Below are 20,143 nucleotides of genomic sequence, written 5' to 3' on the forward strand. Positions count from 1 at the left end.
AGGCTTTAACTTTAACATAGCAAAATTACATATAGCAAAACAGTTATCAAGCAAGAAGTACAGTTACAATATTTATATCTATTTTATCTTTTATTATAACTAAGGAAAACTATAATTATCTATTCATTCTTCAACTCCATCAAAGACTCCAGAAGGATTTAATACTACCTAAGTAAACAAGAAATAAGAAAACTCTAGAAATGACAGAGACATCTCACTGCCTGGACAGTCTTCCAAAGTTCTTTTGTACCGTTGGGGCATCCATCTTCAGCCTTCAGGCCCAAAGTATCCAGCAGACATTTTCATCAAGCAGGAAATTCCAAAGACAGTTCAGTCATTTTCTGCTGTGTCCTGCAGAATATCTCGCAGACTCTTTCATGAGTCAGGAACCCTGAAAGACCATCTCACCTTTAGGCAAGTTCAGCAGTCTTCTCTCTGCGGGTTCTCTTTGTCCAGTTTATGCAACAGTCCAGGCAAGAGCAGTTTTTTGCCCAAACGGCTATCAAACTCCCTAACGATCCTCTTCGATGCCCATCTTCCTCTCAAAGTAGATTGGTGCTGCCAGGAGCAGACATGTCTCATTGTCATGAAAAGTCCTAAGTTACTAAAATATTTTAAATGCCATATTCTGTAGCCTTTGAGAGATATGAAGAATGCCTACCTGAAATATATCTCTATATATCTAGAAAATCTAAGTAACATGACTACAAACTTGACTATTATTTATGATTATCCATCAACAACCTATATTTCCTAATTATACATTACATTTTAAAAATGAACTGCACAATCACACCTTATTCAAGATCAAAAATACATATACATATAACAAAATTGACCTTAAAATCCATACCAATGCAAATTATTCATACCTATATCATATCCCCCTTTAAATGTAAAAGAACATTTATAAACAATATTTTGGGAACATGGGCGCAGTTTTTTCTCTCCAAACTGCTTCCTGCTGAATGGGGGCGTCGTTAATTAGGTCTTTCATGTGTGCACACATAACCCGTGTGCTAGTTTTATCTCAGTTGGCAGTTGAGTGAAGCAATTTTCTGAAGATGTTCACAATAACCTTTCAGGAGGGCGTGGTCTATCATACCAAATTGGAATAGAAGAAATCCACAGGGTCTGGTCCTCTGTGAAAACAAAAGAATACCCTCTCCAAAGCATCATATTCTTAGACCCAAATTTTGAAATCGTAATACCCTTATATCCATTCTGGTTTAGCTTGGCAGCCCATGTAATGAAATGTCTCTCTGTACTTAGCTCCTTTACAGTCAAAAATTTTAAAGAAAGCACAATGTGCATAATCCAGACTCTCTGTGAATTTTCCATTTTTACGTGGCTTATTTTTCTTTATTTCTTTTAATCTCTTAACTATCTGTACTCTGTCTCTTTAAAGACTTTACCTTTTTTTTAAACCATTAACTTTATTCTCTATATTCTTTTTCTTTTCTCTCTCAAGCCTACGTACATTCATCCAACAGTGTGACTCATTTAGTGGTCTGAATATGTCCTATTGTGAATCTGTAACATTTTTTTTTTTATTATCCAGGAGCACTTCTGATTTGCGCCTTTAAATCAGTAGGCGCTTAAGAATCTAAGCTATGACATTCCTAGGTCAAAAACAGGTACTGCCTGCTGGCCCCGCCCAGTCCAACATGGCAGAGCCGCTCATGCCTCTGATCCTTGCACAGCCCAGAAAGCCGGCATTTTAAAACAGCCAGTTATTTCCTGCTGCTAAGTCAGGAAAATTTCAAAATGGAGGACGTACCATTTTGTGCTAGCTCTGGGGCCCCCAGGTAGGAGCAGCACTCAGCAGTTTAATTCTGAGACTGAGCATGCAGCATAGAAATTCTTTTCATCCAAGTTACAGCCAAATCTGACACGCAGAGCACTGCACAGTCTGAAAACATGCCATGCCCTTCCACCTGCCTAAGCCTGATTTGGCCATCTGCCCAGGTGCATTTGGGGAGCGCTGAGTCATCAGCACGGTCTCAGAGAACTTTCCTTCCGATCCCAAGCGGGAACACAAACATCTAGTCCCATAAAATACATTGAAATGCTTTAAAGCCAGAGTTCACGCTGGCAGCAGAGTCCCAGGAAGCTGCGCTTTTAAATGAAGCAGCGTTTTTTTTGTTTTTGTTTTTGTTTTTGTTTTTTTGTTTTTTGTATTTTTTTGCTACTGATGCCAAATCAGGAAATCTCTCTACAGCACGCCAGCAACAAACAGCAAAAATCTGTGTTAAACTCTCTCTCCCTTATTTTTAAGCCTTCTCAGGTTTTTAAGTGGATTTAGTCCATCACATCGGGCGCCACTCTGTAATAGTATGAGCGGTGGGGCTGCATCCCCAGCACCCGGCCACCCACATGGCTAGGAGCTGCGGTGGGCTGCGTTCCCACCCAGCTCCGCACGGCTAGCTTTACCCGAAATAATTACACGGAAACTGTATTCTTTTAAACACTGCTTGGCCCATTTCTATCTAGCCTTTTCTCGGCTAACTCTCGCACCTGGACTAGCCCATTTCTTATAATCTGTGTAGCCCCCGAGCTGGCTTACCAGGAATGATCTTAACCTGCGTCTGCCTGGAGTGGGAGAATCATGGCGACTCCTGACTCAGCTTCTTTCTCCCAGCCTTCTGTTCTGTTTACTCCTCCCACCTATGTTTTAACCTATGAGGACCAAGCAGTTTCTTTATTGCTTAACCAATGAAATCAACAGATTGATATTTGACACTCCCACATCACATGTCAGTCTCCACCCTCCTAGGGCTGACATTAAAGGGATTTGTTCCCAAGGGCTAGATTCACCTTTGTTTCTCTTTTAGACAAATTCAATCCCATTACCCAGGTGGCCTTGAACTAACAGAGATTCCTCTGCAACTGTCTGTCAAGTCCTGGGAATAAAGGTGTGTGCCAACATTCCCTGGCTTACAGTGGCTTAGTTCTGCACTCTGTTCTCAGGCAGGTTTTCTTTGATAAAACACAAACAAAATATCACTACACTTCAACCCCCACCAGAGCCCCTCCCCCAAATTATACTGATTTTGACAGGAATTTTTATAGGTTGACAAAGAACAAAGAGAATATTACAGCTACTTTATCATAGTTGAAATAGGAATTGTACAGGAGACCACTTCCTAAATATAACCCCAGTAGGAAAAACACTGAGAGAAACAGTAAATAAATGGGACCTCCTGAAACTGAAAAGCCTCTGTAAAGCAAATGCACAGTTAACAAGACAAAACCCTTGACCAAAGAAAAGTAAGGAAAATGCGGTACATTTACACAATGGAGTATTCATAGCAGGGAAAAATAACAACATCTTGAACTTTGCAGGCAAATGGATAGAGATAGAAAACAAGGTTACCTATATACAGAAAGACAAATATCATATGTATTCAAACATAAATAGCTTTTAAAAATAAAGCGAAGTAGCCAGCTTACAAATCATAATTCCAGAGAACCTAGACAGCAATGAGTACCCCAAGAGAAACTTACATAGATCTAATCTACATGGAGAGTAGAAAAAGACAAGATATCCAGAGTAATTGGAAACATGGGGACCTTGAAAGAGGATTGAAGGTGAGAGGAGCAGAGAAAAATATAAAGCTTAATAAAAATTAATAAAAAGATATTTAAAAAACAGGTATTATCACGAACCTTGAGAAGTAAAATAATTAAAAGATGATCCTTTGAAAACTTTTACATAAAAATTATGCAATGCAACCACATACACAGTTGTAGAAACATGAACATCAGCAAGGCAATCACAAGAAAGTTTATACACATCTGAGTAGAAAGATGTCATTTTAAGGATGCCAAGTCAGCATTCAGATGGCTTCCAGTAAGGAAAATAAAGGACAGACATTACCAGTGACTTCTGCTAAACAACTAGTCCTCCATTTCTCTTTGCTAAGATTAGTTGTTACAGGTTACGTTTAGTGTTGCTTTAGTGTTCCTTTATTGTTGGGATTGTAGGCCATGGACAAAGGCCATGGAGGAAGGTTGGTCCACATCTGGGGTGGTTGAATTGGAAATACAAGTTGAGTCATTGACCAGACATCAAATCTGAGGAAATCTCACCTTAGCTTCTGGGTCTTCATCAACACCAAAGTTCTACCTCTGTTACTATGCAACAACTGTTTAGGTGGGTCCTGTGTTGGAAGGGACAGAGGGCATGTCACCTGACCTCAATAGTCTTTTTTCTGTTATCACAAGTTCTTGGTAGTGGTTCACCCTGTAGTCATGGCAGGAAACATTCAGCTTATCTTCTTTGGACCTGTAGAATCTCCAGAAGCTGCTCATGGAGACTGTGTGGAGACAGGATGGTGCGTGAGGCTGGTGGGGCAGAGTGGAGCAGGGTGAGGATGGAACAGAGGTTGCATGGACACCGTTTTTACTCATCTGTACTCTTAGATCATAGACTTGAACATCTTTGTTGGTTAGATTCTATTGCCAGTTTGATAAAGCCTAGAGTCACCTAATAAGGTAGTATCTACTTAGGGTCTGTTTTCACTATTAATAATGTAGGAACACCCGGCCACTGTGGGCATTATCATTCCCGGGGCAGGTAGTCTCCAGCTGGATTAGAAATCTAGCTAAGCAGGACCTGGTGATCCAGACAGCAAGAATCCTCCTCCATGGTTCCGGCTGTGCTTCTCTGGCTGTGAAGTGAGTTCCTTAGTCATAGATAATGCTGTGTAGAATAGCAAGTGGGCTGGTCTCTAGTACCTGCCCTGACCTCCCTCAGTGACAGACTCTGGCTTAGAAGTAGAAGTCAAGGAAATCAGTTTCTCCCTTAACTTTTATTTGGTAGACTGTTCATCACAGCAACAGTATGAAACTTGAATAAAGCATTGGGAGACCCCTGTACACAATGCAGTGCTCCAGGGATGGCTTCCTAGAGATAATCAGATGATAGCACATAGTTTAAGACAAAGGAATCTGGGCAGATTAAATCTTGTGTAGAAAAGTGATATCAAACTCTCAGAGTCATGCATGTGCCAGAGTGGATGGAACAGCAAATATTTCCAGGGGAAGTGCTCAGGGCCAATGCTGCTCTGTGGATGCTGAAGCATCCCTGCTGAGAAGCACAGTGAGAAGAATCAGAGAGAAGGGCAACAGCATGGCTGGAAGCTCCGGGATGATGATGGCTCAAGGCTGGGTTGGGGTTAGGAAACTGGATTTTTAACTTAGAATCTTTGCAACATGGTACAGAATAGGGTGAAGTGTTCAGGAGAAGTAACATCAAGGACAGTGGTCCATTGATGAGTAGGGGGACCCACCTTGATCTTTAGCTGCTTAAGGAGGTCATGGTCAACGGACAGAATTACCCGAAATATAGAGAAATGGTTAGGCAACCCAAATGTGGCTTGATTTTAATAATTAAAGACAGAAGAGATGATCAAGAAGGTGAAAGCTGCTATCCCGTGAAAATCCCAACTCCTTTGCCCATTGTTTAAATTGAACCACTGGGGCTATAGAGGTGGTGCAGTGGTTAAGAGCACTTGTTGCTCTTGCAGAGGATCCAGGAATGATTCTCAGCAACCTCACACGGTGATGCACCACTGCTTGTAACTCCATTTCCAGAGCCCAAATGTCCTCCTTTGTCCTCCAAAAGCACAAGGTGCATATGTGCTGCACATATATGCATGTAGTCAAAACATAAACCTATAAAACAATCAAAACTGGACCACCTCCAAGATAGACACAGAGTTACTTTCTAGGGGACAGACAGATCAGGTCCCAACAAGAGAGACTACTCTGCCCTTCAGCAAGTGCAGCCATTCTTCCAGCAATGCTTCACAACTGCCCTGTCACCCAGGGATGGACCCAGAGATGCTCCTGTGAATGGATCGTGCGCTGGTTTGAATGAGCCTGTCCTATAGAGTATGGTGTTTGAATACTTGGTCCCCAGTAGTTGTCAGCTGTTTGGATAGGTTCAGGAAGTATGGCTTGGTTGAAGGAAATATGACACTGGGGGTGTGGCTTTGAAACCCATTCTCTTCTCTTCATCTCTACACCTTGCTTGGGGTTCAAGACGTGTGTTCTTAGCTATGCCTGGTGTCACATGGTGCTCATGCCAGCAGTTGAGAGGCAGAGGAAAGAGATCTTTATAAGTTTGTATCCAGTCTGTTTTGTGTATTAAGTTCTAGTACATCAGGAACTAAACAGTGGGACCTTGTCTCAGAAACCTAAACCAAACTAAAGCTATGTGGGCTCTAAGCTTGCTGCTCCAGCAACCATGCACCCCAGGTGCCATGCTTCTCTGCTGTGAGGTGATGGACTCTTGTCCTCTGAAACTCTTAGATTCCAAACCCTTCCTTCTGTGTGACCGTGGCCTTGGTGTCCATCACAGCAGCAGAAAGTGACCAATACAGCTACTGTATCAGTACTGAAGTCTTCACAGTACAGACTGTCTCTGTTACACCTGCTCATTTCTGCTTGAGAAAGCAGAGAGAGACAATAGACCAATGAAGAACATGTCTGGGTCTGACTCTAGGACTCTCTGAACCAGAACAATCTGTCAGCCTGAGGGGCCAATTCTTGGATATGATCCTGGGTGAAGTTTATGTCTAATTGGAGAAACACCTTGCTTGTGCAGAGGCCAGCCTGACCACCTTCAGCAGGGAAAATGCTCCATTTATTAAGGCTCCTGACATGGTAATGGATCTGAGAGAAAGCAGCCTGTGGTCCTGCACTATCAGAAGGCCTATCAGGCCTCAGGGAGACATCATGAGGGGATCTCTTTCCTACTAGCCTATTAGGTGGGTAGGTGACCATAAGGCAAGATGTCCAGAAGAGAGACATTGCTGAAGGGATATAACAGGTCACTTGTGAGTTGAGAGCTGCTTAGCAGGGAGAGATAAGGACTCTTGTCTGATAGAACATCTCCTGTTCCCCAGATGCTTTTGGAGATCTTACCTTACCTAGAGAAAGAGACTGAGGTTAGTTCTCAAGTAAGCTGCCACCTCTTTCTCAGCAAGCACCTCGGGCTTCAGTAGTGATCTCTATGGCCATGGGATCTAAGGAATCCACTGGACAGCAGTGAGACATCAATAGACCCTAAATCCAGGGTCTCTTCGCGTCATTTCGAGCTGACACAGAAGTCAAAGGCAGCATAGAACCCACCGCTGTCTGGGAAACACGCAGCTTTCAAAGTTCTTCTGAATACACTCTGTGGCGATGGGCACCAGTTCTGGAACATGGAGTACACCCTAACTGGGGTCAGAAGAACGATGGGAGCCACATTTCCTGTCCTGTTCATCAGCTTGTTGCATTCCAAGTTGTTACACTAAAGTTAGAATTGAGTATTTGATGCAGGACGGATATAGTGAGGTTTGTCAGGTTGAACAGAAATTACACATCCACAGTCAGTGTTTTTGTGGGCAGGAGAATGCAGCTTGTGTGACTTAAGGCCAGTCACGCCCACAGCAGCCTGAGTCACACGAGGAGTTTCTCTCCTGAGTATTGGACACACACCTGCTTTAGCTTCAGCCTCACCAGGAGCCTCCCTCTCAACCACCTCACCCCACCCGTTCTGAGTTCCCTTCTGATCTTCCTTCTGCACTTTCTATCACCTTGCCTCTTCCTACATCTCAATCCCAGACTCACTTTCTCCACCAAGTCTCTTCCCTTCAACCCTGTCCTCCCCCCACACTTTAATTGTCCTAATGCTTGGCCCAGAGCTCAGCACTCCTCATCTACAAGGTGCCCTTTGCACTCTCCTTTCCGTCCTCTCTATCTCCTTCCTTTACCAACATCCCCCTCCCCACCGGAGACCCTTAGTAACTATCTTGTCACAAAAGTTGTGCTTTTTCTCCCTAACTCTGTGACACTGGAACCTAAGACATTTAGGAAAGTTCTGCAATCACAAATTTATTCCAGTAAAAAGCAGATTCAGTTCTGTAGAGAAGACTCAAATGTTAAGAGCCCTGACTGCTCTTCCAGAGGACCCCTGTTGGAATTCCATCCCCTCTTTTGAATTGTTCCCTGAGCCTTAGCTGTGGGACTGTTTGGAAGATTCATCCCTTAGGAGTGGGCTCCACAACTGTGCATATTGATTGGCTGTGTTTTTTTTTTTTGCAGTGCTCTCCTTTCTTTGCAGAGACATTGCCTTGATGAGAGTGAAGAATACATTTACTCAGGTGTTTAAGGACAAATGTTTATAGATTGCTGTTAGAGATTATGCTGGTTAGTAAATTAGTGGTTGTGGATTCTCCTCCAATAACCATGACTTCAGTACTAATTAGTTAGCTATGTTTATTATTAGTTTCCAGTACAAGTCATGATGTCCCTCTTGCTGAGCAGGTCTTAAGTTCAATGAGAGAGATGCTGGATACCATCAAGGTATGTGTGCCAGTCCTGCAGAGATAAGAGTTATTGTGGCACGCTGCTCATTGATGGAGTCCAAAGGCATCAACTGATAGGTGGAAATATTTGTTGCCTCTCTCCTTTGGAAGCTTGCCTGGCACCTTTTGGAACCAAGAAAGGTTGTCCCTCAGGGAGGTGACTTTAGGTCGGTACTGGCTCAGTGGCTTCTGGGCCATGTCTCTAAAGTGCATGGAGTCTTTAAAGTAGGGTGTTAAGTTCCAGCTCTGGGGAAAAGAAGTGCAGCAGCAATAGGCTGTATGCCTTAGTAGCCTCTTGGCCCTGACCAACAACTCAAATGAGGGTTTCTCTTGTTTGGTATTGGGGTTCTGTTAGGTAGTCTCCTGGAGATAGCACAATCAGCCCCCACGAAAAAATGTTCGTTAGAAGAATGTATGTATATTTATACTTAGATTTACATTTGTTATATTTTAGGTAAATATTTAATAGCATGAATCCTTGTCACCTCTTCAACCATCTTGCTGTTATTTTACCTCCCTCACTGTTTCTCCTGTATTTAGCTAGGCACTTCTGTAAGTAGATGATCCTTTTCCAGATTCCCTATCAGCACAACTGTAACAATTCTGATATTCCTTATTATTTTTCCACCTTCTTCTGTGTTGCTCTCCCTCTCCCCACCTAAGCTTCCCCTGCTTCCCATGTCCCTATCACTTTATCTAACTCTTATCCTAAGATCACAATCATGACAGTAATTTTGCCCACACTCAAACATATTACACATTTTGGCTCCTCAGAGTCTGCAGCTCTCTTTTGACATGGACTCTCACTAGATCCTGAGACTCGGTATCTGTCTCATTTTTTTTCACGGTGACAATCTAGGGCATCTGGAGTTCCAGACAAACAAGCCTTTTCAGTCACCTCCACACACTAATATGGGAGATTTTATCTACCTTACAGCCTCCCACAGGATAAAATATTAGTATTCAGGCATCTGTACTGGCCTGCCCTTAGGGTCCTGACAGGATATGTCCTCAGCTGCAGCCACTGGGAGCACCTTCTGTGCACATTTGCTGTATTCCCTTGTGAAAGGCAGGCCTTGGCCTCCTCCTGTTGATTTCTCTTCTGCCACTCTTGTCCACTTGCCTCTGCTCAGTCTCTTTCCCTTGCCAGCCCCCTTCTCTCCTCCTGTCTCTGTCCCTTTATAGCCCCTTCTCTGTCCTCTTCTAATAAACCTTCCTAGTGAGCCCTGATGTATGGCATGACTACTTCCCACCATTTTCAATTGAATTGTAACCTTGGTTCCCCAAGATTAGGCAGGCCCTGCTAGGGCTTCCTCCAGCCCGTTGGCAGTTGGAGGCACTCCTACACATGGAACCGGGTCCAAATCTGACAAACAGCCTTCCTTCTCCAACTAATTGTTCCCTGGGTCCCTCTGTCCAACCCTAACATGATTGGTGAGTTCCCCCCACTTCTCTACCTCTGGCCATTTCCCACGTGTGAGGATTCTCTCTCAAATGTGTCTTCTTGATTCTCAGACAAGTCTTAGTACCAGGCTATCCATGTGTCTCTCAGACTCAAGCATGGCCCCTGCTCTGTGTGTCACTACTCACTGAACAACTTGCACCTTCTTATTTGATCCTGTTTGAACAGCTGGATCTTCCTTATCTGCCCCACTCATGGGATCTGTGTCATCATCTGTTTCTCCAAGAGAACCCCATGTGCACATTTGATACTTTCACTTATAAAAGGCAGGTGGTGCCAACCTCCTGTCTCCTTTCTCTTCTGCTACTTTGTCTCCATGCAACAGTCTCCGCCTCCCTCTCTGCTCCCTTCTCTATTCATTTTTCTGCCCTCTTTTCCTCCTCTTCCAATAAAACTCTCATACAAATCCTATTGTATGGCATGACATTTTCCTACCATTTTAAAATAAATTATTACACAAAAAGCCACTATAATCTGTCCAAATTGGGCCCTGTCAAGCTCTCACAAGTCCATCAGTAGTTAAGCTTCAAGGTCTGCCACTGTGGATCCATCTGTCCAGAGTTAGGATGCTCTGTCCACAGAATCTCCACTGCTCTGTTCTTTTGAGCCTCTTACAGATATGTTTCCTCTTCTAGTGAGACCTAATCCCCCAGTGGGTTCTGGGGCTCAAACCCAGTTGTCTGGTGTCTTAGTTAGGGTTTCTATTGCAGTGATGATATACCATGACCAAAGCAGCCTGAGGAGGAATGGGTCTATTTGGCTTCTGTATGCCCAGTCAGAGTCCATTGAGGGAAGCCAAGGCTGAAACTCAAGCAGGGCAGGAACCTAGAAGGAGCAGCTGATGCAGAGGCCTTGGAAAAGTCCAGTTTACAGTCTTGCTCTTCATGGCTTGCTCAGCCTGCTTTCTTTCAGTGCCCAGGAGGACATGCCTTGGTGTGGTAACACCCACAATGGGCTGGGCCTTCCCACATCACTCTCTCATTAAGAAATGCCTTCCAACCTTGCCCACAGCCCAATATTCTGATCTCTGGAGGCATTTAATCACAGGGGTTCCCTCCTCTCAGATGATTTCAGCATTTTGTCACATATACAAGAAACATCATGCTATCAGGCAAGTGCTTTTCCCACTCAGCCATCTTGTCTATGAGTGCTTGTGAGTTTGCTCTGCATCTTTGGTCTCTGCTTACTTACCCTGAGATGCTCCTCAGTAGTCAAGACTCTCAGCTTTCTGAGTTCAATGATGCAAAAAACCTCTCACCTCCTGTTCCCTTGATGTCCTAAAGGAGATCTCAGCTTTTAGAATTTATTAGAGACCTTTGTCTTTCAGTCAGATTTCATAGACTATTTCTAATTGAAGTTGTCTCTCTAGTGATCATCCCTGTTTCCAGTTCTATACAAAGAGCAAAATGTGATCATGGAAGTGTAGTTGGAGTTTTAATCACTGGTTCTTTACTCATACCTCTGTACTAATGATGATATCAGACTTCTCCAGAAAGGGAATTTCTGCCAGGCAGTGGTAGCTCACTCCTTTAATCATAGCACTTGGGAAGCAATGGCAGGCAATTCTCTCTGTGTTAGAGGCTAACCTGGTCTACAAAGCGAGTTCAGGGACAGTTAGAACTGTTACATTGGGAAATCCTGTCTCGAAAATCAAGAGAAGAAACAAAGGAAGGAAGGAAGGGAGGGAGGAAGGGAGGGAGGGAGGAAGGCAGGCAATTCCTTCAGTTCCTTTTCCTATACTGGATCTAAGACATTAGTCTCCCTTAATAGTGTTTTGAATAAGAATGGCCCTCATAGGCTCGTGTATTTGGATGCTTAGTCACCAGGGAATGGAACATTCTGTTGGATTGGAAGGATTAGGTTGTGTGGCACTGTTAGGGGAAGTGTATCACTGAGGGTGGGCATTGAGGTTTCAAAAGCCCATGCCTGACCTAGACTTGTTCTCTCTGCCTGTGGAACAAGATGTGGCTCTCAGCTGCATATCCAGCACATGCCTGCCTGCCACCATGCTCCCTGACATGGTAACATTGGAGTAAACCTCTTAAAGTGTAACAAGCCCCATTAAACGCATCCTCTTAAAAGAACTGCCATGCTCACGGTATCTGGTGACAGCAAAACAGAAGTGAAGAAGGTGCTTTTCAAGGTCATTTTCTGTCCCCAAAGACAGGACTTTCCTGCTGTGCAGCCCTGACAGCTCTTCTATGTTTTCATATCTCCTTACTGGAGCACAATTCCTAGGCTGCTTTTGAGAATGGGGATGGCTAGTCTCTTACAGCTCTTTTCTTTAAAATTGATGTTTATCCACTTATAAGTAAATATATATTTTGTTTGTCTTTCTGGGTCTAGGTTACCTTTGTTTTTTTTCCTAGTCCTATCCATTTGCTTACACGGTGCAAGGCTGGCCTGTGGTTGTCTCCTACCTGCCCAGGCCACATGGCCGTGTGTTGTGTTTTGACACCTTTTTCTGCATTTGTTGAAAGGATCATGAAATCTTTGCTCTTCTTTCTCTTCATTTGGAGCACCACAGTTATTGTCTTGAGCATCATTGAGGACTCCTTGTCCACTGGTGTCCAAGAGGAGCCCCTGGGGTGAAGGAACCATTGTCTTCATTGAGTTGTTTTCTCCCTCACCAGCTTTTTCTAGTGTATCTATACTTTCTATTTGTGTAGACTCTTGTCTTTTCTTTCTCATTTTCTGTCTTCTGCTTTCCAGAGGTTACTTTGCTGCGAATTTATTTTTAGGGTGTAAATGAAGATTGTGGCCTGGAAGCCTTACTGACTTTTCCTGTAGGCATTTATTATTTTACATTTCCCTTAAACCATTTGTTCACTTTTGCATGACAGACTCATTTTCAGAAAGCTAGTTTTAATGTCTGTTTCAAGTAAATAACATTCACACGCAAGAAAGCAGTATCTTCAGACTATGTTATTTAGCCCAGGAGAGATGTTCATAGAGGTATTTTTAAAATTGGTATTACTTTATGTATATGGATGTTTTTTCCCATAAATATATGTATGTGTGTACCATGTTCATGCCAGTTGTCCATGGACATCAAAAGAGGGAGGGTGTCAGACTCCCTGGAACTGGAGTTACTTGTGGTTGTGAGCCCCCTTTGGGTGTTTGTTATTGAACATGGGACCTATTGAAGAGTCTCCAGTGCCTGTCATCACTGAGCTGTCTCTCCAGCCTAGCCATAGTTTGTTTATTGTTTACACAACAAATCCCAATGTATCATGATCATCATGTCATTAGGAGAACCTTACCTGGGTCAGCACACAACATGTTTTGTCTACAAATTCTAGCAGACCTAAGAGATGAGTACACAGCCTCTGTTGCCCATTCATCTTTGAGATTCAGGAATGAACTCCTCTCTGATTTAAAAATTGCATCAATGTAGCTATTCATATGAGTGAGAGGCCTCATTTTAGGGTCTGACTTAGTACATGAGTTAGAGAAATGTACACATTTTCTGAGAGTGTGGAAAGAGCATGTCAGAGCTCACTGCTCTAGATAGGTGCTGCACCATCAGGACTGGCCAACCTGTGTGCCGGTCTGCTCTATGCCAAAAAGTAGAACAAACAATCAAACAAAAACTTACCTCTGGCAGATGGACAGACAGGCAGACAGAGATACATGAGAGGACTGAAACTGAAGAGATAATTTCACCTTTCCTCAGTCATGTGAAGAAAGCTTGTCAATCATTGTATGTAATCTGGCTCCTGGATCAAGGATGGCCTTGAGCTTCTGGTCCTTCTGCTCCTACTTCCCATACACTGTGATTACAAGCATGTGCCCCCTAACCAACTGTAAAGTGCCCTGGCATCCCTGTGAAGGCAAGAGGACACCATGGGAATTCAGTTCTCTCCTTTCACTATGACTCCCTGAGTCCACCCCAGATCATAAGGATTTCATGGCCAGTGCCTTTGCCTCGGAGACATCATTGTAGTCTTATACTTGAAACTTTGTGGAAGGTTTTTTGAGATTTATTTTTACGTTATGTGTCTGAATGTTTCGTCTGCATGTATTTGTGCATTCCATGTGTGCTTGATGCCATTGGAGGCCAGATAAGGCATGAGATCCATTGGACCTGGAGTTACAGATGGTTGTGGGATACTAGTAGGTGCTCGGAATAGAACCTGGAGCTTCTGCAAGAAAAGTAAGCTCTTAATCATTGAGCCATCACTCCAGCCATAACAGAAACTTTTAAAATAAATTATACCCAAAGCATCTTGCTAAAGTCTTCAGTCACTGTAATGTAAACCACAAAGCAAGACACAGTTTTAGGTCATAACATGGCTATCAGTAAAAGCAAGATTTCAAATAAAATCTCCTCTTTATATTTTTCAGGAACAATTTGTAATCAAAAAGAAGGCAAAAATATTCTTTGCTTCTCAAACATTCTTTTCAAAGTATCTTTTGATTCTTCAAACATTCTTTTCAAAATATCTGTATTAGAATCAGAGAGCAAATTGCTGCTCATATAATATTGAACTAGAGGAAATTGTTTCCATATCATTTCCAACGTTAGCCGTACAAAGTATTGGCACAAGATGGATCTATTTAACATTTCCTGTGGGAGAATTTTCTTGATGTCTCTTAGTAGGCTGAGGATTATTGTAAGTAGGAACTATAAAGGCAAATTTCTCTGTGTCTTTTCTTGTAAAGGTATAGTGAAGAAACAATTTTTAATATCAGTGACCATAAGAGGCCTTACTTTAGGCAATAGGGAAGGTAAAAGAATTTTAGACTGCAGAGGGTCCATTTTGAATTACCTTGTTGACAGCTCTTAGATCTGTTACCAATTTCCATTTTACAGATTTCTTTTTAACAACAAATATAAGAGAATTCTAAGCGCTGGTTGATTCTTCAATATTCTGGTCCTTTTGTTGTTCCTGTGCCACCTGATCTAAAACCTACAATATCTCCTGATGGGGGAGAGTCTTCTGTTTTGTGTTAATTTCATTGGTTAAATAAAGAGACTGCCTTGACCCTTTAATAGGACAGAAAATTAGGTAGGCGGAGTAGACTGAACAGAATTCTGGGAGAAAGAAGCCAAGTCAGGCAGTTGCCATGATTCTCTGACCCCAGATGGATGTAGGCTAGAATCCTTCCTGGTAAGACACCATCTCTTGGTGCTACACAGATTATTAGAAATGGGTTAATCGAGATTTGAGAATTAGCCAATAAGAGGCTGGGACTAATGGGCAAGGCAGTGTTTAAAGGAATACAGTTTTCGTGTAATTATTTTGAGGCATATGCTAGCCGGGTGGCAGGAGGCAGCCCACCACTGCTCCTTACTACATTCTCCATTGTTAACTTCCATTGCACAGCCCATACAGGTTTGTCTGTCAACTATTTTGAAGGTAGGACAGTTGATGCCTTTGGAAGATCAGCAGCTGTTGTGCCCTGTTCTTGTACAACCTGAATGGTTGGTAACTGTTCTTTATGATACCTTCTAAAATTTTTCCCAGGGACATATGTTATTTTATGTTTTCTTTCAGATTGAAAAAATGCTACTCTGAGTATTCCATTGTTGTCACAAATCACGTCATTGCTATGTTAGCCACATATGGTTTTAATTTTCCTCTCCTTCCTCTTGCCCCTATACATTCTCATGCTATGCTTTACCTAAGATAAAGTTCTAATCCCTAAAAGCTGAACATTTAGCTTCTGAACATGCCAGTTTGGATGCTAAGATTCTAGTGCAATTATTGTTACATCCTACCCATGTGTATCAGACATTCAGTGACAAAGTCATTTATTTGTATTTTTAATTTTGTTCTTTGTCCGTTCACACAAGTTTGCCAAAATATTTGCTTTGTTGTATCTCCTAAATTGTTTTCTACTCTCTTCTATAGATGTTCTATTATCTACAACAGCATGGCTTCTTGCAATAGGTATTACATTCTTCAATTGCTCTAGGAAAGTGTTTCCTCTGTGGTTACAGTAAAGTACTGAACCAGATTTGGCAGAAAAGCCTTTGAGAAGACTCCTTAAGGAGTTTCCCTGACGGCAAAGGGTTACCTTGAATCTCCCTTGGCTGGTCAGTGCCTGCATTTGGCACCTTCTGCATAATACAGAAGGGAGGCAAATTCTATTTGATTTGAATTATGCTTAGAAAAATCATTGTTATGGGAATGCCCTGTTTTCAGTCCCAGACTTGGGTGTGGACCTGGCTCAGGCCTACTCCATCAAAGATCCTAGACTCAAGCCAGACCCGCAGAGGTCCTGGCTCAGGCCTAGTTCCTTGGAGGTTCCAGACTCATGCCCAGATTCACATGGGTCCTGGCTCAGGTCTATTCCCTCGAAGGTCCCAGATTCATGCCAGGACCCGCAGTCATCTCTGGCTCTGGCCCAGTGGCTCAGTGGTTGTTCCCCTGTACCTGCACCTCCAGCCCAGGTTGCTGGCCCAGTCATGCTTCTGCAAATGTCCCTGGTCTGGATCTGCTCCCACTCCCGTGGAGCTCACTGCCTCAGGCCTGCTCCAGCCTATGTCACTGCCCCAGTCTTGCTTCGGCAAATATCCCTGCCTGGATCTGCTCCTACTCTCATCACATTTGAATTAAGTTTTTCTAAGACTTGTATTTTGGTAGTCAAACCAAACACCCTTTTTCACAAAGTATTTTTTAAGACATTAACCAAAAATTATTAAAGCAATAGCAAGGATTATCAAAATGATAATACACAGTATGCCAATCCCGATTAAGTTGATTATCCCTTCATTTAATTGCTCCATTTTTAAATCATGCACTGTGTCATCATACAGAGACCTAATTTCTCTATTGTCCCATATTTTAATGTGGGAAAACTCTATGCTTTAACTAATTCCTTTCTCTAAGAATTCCCAGTTTTTTCACCAATGTTCTGATGATGACGATGAAGATGTGAGGCTCACTGCTGCTTCACAGAACAGTTTGAAACCTGACTGGATTTCAAGGCAGCTACCTGGTTTGGTAGCAGCCTGAGAATGGCTCCAGGGAATGTCCATCAGGAAAGAGAAAGAGAAAAACCTAGCTGGTATGGTGATGTCTCTGACTGCCTATAGCTCTGTGTAGTAAAAGGAGAGGCAGACCTCTTCCCGTCCAGCTCCCGATGGCCGGCTAGCTTATACCCGAAATAATTACACAGAAACTGTATTCATTTAAATACTGTCTGGCCCATTAGCTCTAGTTTCTTATTGGCTAACTCTCACATCTTGATTCAACCCATTTCTAATAATCTGTATGTCTATCATGGTTGTGGCTTACCAGGAAAGATTCAGCATGTCTGACCTGGCGGCTGGTGGCTGGCGGCTGGCTCCATGGTGGCTCTCTCTGACTCTGCTTTCTTCCTCCCAGCATTCTGTGCTGTCTATTCTGGCTATCTAAGTTTTGACCTATTGAAAGGTCAAGGCAGTTTTCTTTATTCAACCAATGAAAACAACACATAGAAAGAAGACCCTTCTACTTCAGCTCTGGCCTATGCATGTGGCTGCAAAGCCATAGGCTAATGACTGTTTCATGAATTCATACCCCAAACATCTGGGTGCCAGATGTAATATGAATTCAAATTGTTATTAATAATAAAAACAGAGTCATATATAGGTGTTAACGCTGAAGATCAGAGAAGCAAAGGGGCAGCCACTAGAGAGTTCTTGTCTCTACCAGTGCTCAGACCAAACGGGAGATCCCATCCTCAGGTTACATCCTCAGACCGCTTCAGACTGACTGTCCCAGACTGCACTGCTCCTCAGACTGCACTGAGCTCCTATCTCCTCCCGCCTTCTATTCCTCTCCCCACCCAGCCATGTCATTCTGTTCTCGTCCCCCCCTAGTGCTGGGATTAAAGACCTGTGATCCCAAGTTCTGGGGTCAACTTTGTGGGAGCCCTGTTTTTCTTTTAGACAGATTCAATCTCGTGTAGCCCAGGGTAGCCTTGAACTAACAGAGATTCCTCTGCCTCTGTCCTTCATCTTCGGAGATTAAAGGTGTGTGCCAATACTCCTTGACCTCTAGTGGCTTAGCTCTGCACTCTGATCTTCAGGCATGCTTTACTTGTTAAAACACAAACAAAATATCAATACCCTCCAATCCCCCCACCCTATAGGACTTTTACAGATTGACAAAGAACAAAGAGGATATTACAGTTACTTTATCACAAATGAAATACATATTGCTACAAACCTTGAGAAGTAAAATTACCAGAAAATTCTTTGAACATTTTTATGTAAATGTCATACAATGCAGCCATGCACACATTTGTAGAAACATGACCAACTCCAAGACAATCACAAGGAAAAAGTTCATGGACATCTGAGTAGAAGGATGGCATTTTTTAAAGATGCCAAATCAGCAATCAGATGGCTTCCAGTAATGAAAATAAAGGACAAACATTACCAGTGACTTCAACTAAACAACTGGTCCTCAATTTCTCTTTCTTAGGATTAGCTGTTACAGGTTTCCTTTAGTGGTGCCTGAGATATCTGAGAATGGCCAGTCTACTTAATGCCACTGTAGTTTACAAATTAATTAGGGAGAAATAGTGCATCTTACATTAGTGATACTTTAGTAGCACAACCTAAGGGCTCAAAATCCAAGAATCAGTCAGGTGTGATGCACACACCTTTAAGCCCAGTGCTGGGGATGTAGGGGCAGGTAGATTTCTGAGTTTCCAGATCAGCCTGGTTTACAGAGTGAGTTCCATTCCAGGCGGTACTATGTAGTTAGGTTGTACCTCAAAAAAAATATTGTTTTCAACAGTGAACTCTCCATACTTTAGGGTTCTTATGTTGTCCCGTGTGTATGTGTCATGTGTGTGTGTGTGTGTGTGTGAGTGCTAGTGCACGTGTGCAAAGTGTCCCTGCGCAGTCAGAGGAAACCAGTGTGAGTTCACTCTCCTTCCATCTCAGGTCTGGATTGCAGAAGAAGCTTCTCTGACACAGTGGAGAGCGGCACTGACCCAGACCTGCACCAGGAGAATGTGGAACCAGCAGCACCAGCTCACAGGACATTCTGCCTTTCACTGCCAGATTGTCACTGCAGGGACAGCCAGCTTGTCGGACTGAGCAGCTTCCAGGTTCTCTTTCCCCAGTGTGCATGTGGCCATTGCTGGACCTAGTGCATGTCACAGAAACTAACATATAATAGCAATAATACCTTAAAATATTATCTTTTCACTTATGTAGTATCCCTTTGTATCATATATAGTTATATTAAAATAACAGATACATTTCTTATTTTGTTCTAAAAAAACGCTGCATAGTATAGGTTTGGCTATAATATATATATCTATTACAAAATCAATAATTAACAGTATTTAACTGCCAGCCAAATATCTTAGGGAGTGTAGGAGTCCTCCTAGTCTGTCTGACCTAGATACAGGTCAGTTATACACACAGGGGTAAAACTACACATTTCTGCTAAGGAGATCGGGTTACCCTGTTTCCTATGCTAGGAATGGGTACTAGCCACATCTCTAGTTCAAGTAGTTCCATTTTAAGGACAAATTTTACCCAGGAGCACCAAGAGTACAAGGTGATAAGAAAGGGCCCAAGCAACTACACAGAGTGAAGACCATGAAATGCTGTGTCCGCAGCATCATGATTCATCTGGTTGAGGCTGATGGAAAGGGATAGTGGTGGCACCAGATGAACTCTCATGACTTCTCTGGAGCATCTTCAACCTGCAGCAAGGAAACACATCTATTGAAGGGTCTGAGGAAAGCCTCGGTCAGTTTTCCTGGGTGCCCTGTACCAGTCATCACCACCCCACAGCCACCCTCACTGAGGGTCCTTCAGTTCTCTCCTCCATCACCCCTGGGCTCTCCATCTGGGATCCCCTACTGTCTTCCTCCTTTTTTCTCAAGTCCCAGAGCCCCAGGCCCTGCTTCAGGCCTGGAGATGAGAATAAAGTGGTGATGACTAGCTCTGCTTCCTGACTCAGAGGCTGATGAGAGCAGCTGGAAGAGTAGGGGGGGGAACCTCTATCCAACTTTCTTCTCCAAAATCTCTCAGCTTCAGTGTATCACACACAGGTGTGGATGTGACTGTCCCTGCCACACTTTGTCCATCTGAGAAGCCCAGATGGGAGAAGTAGGCCACATCAGCATCTCAGTCCCTTCTGTCTCCAGTGGGGACACTGCTCCAGGGGTACTGAAGGCTGCTGCTGCTTGATTCAATTCTATTTTGTGTGTATGAATGTGAGCCTGCATGTCTGTATGTGCATTGTGTGAATACCTGGGCTCGGTGAAGAGGAAAGGCCAGGTTCTCCTGGACCTAGAGTTGTATAGTCATGAACTACCATGTGGGTTCTAGGAATAGAATTCTGGTCTGATGCATGAGCAG

The 20,143-nt window shown here is 43.1% G+C and overlaps 1 long non-coding RNA gene across 1 annotated transcript in view; it reads left to right on the forward strand.

Annotated features, from left to right (window-relative positions):
- Positions 1–19,846, forward strand: part of LOC121466502 — a 60,245-nt gene extending 40,399 nt beyond the window's left edge. Inside the window, exon 4 of the long non-coding RNA XR_005976778.1 lies at positions 18,710–19,846. This is a non-coding gene — a long non-coding RNA (uncharacterized LOC121466502). The remainder of the gene's footprint in view (positions 1–18,709) is intronic.
- The last annotated feature ends 297 nt before the right edge of the window (positions 19,847–20,143 follow it).

This window comes from Microtus oregoni, unplaced genomic scaffold (genome assembly GCF_018167655.1).
Source record: "Microtus oregoni isolate MIOR12 unplaced genomic scaffold, Mior012 000033F_ref0000390, whole genome shotgun sequence".
In the NCBI taxonomy this organism is placed as follows: domain Eukaryota; kingdom Metazoa; phylum Chordata; class Mammalia; order Rodentia; family Cricetidae; genus Microtus; species Microtus oregoni.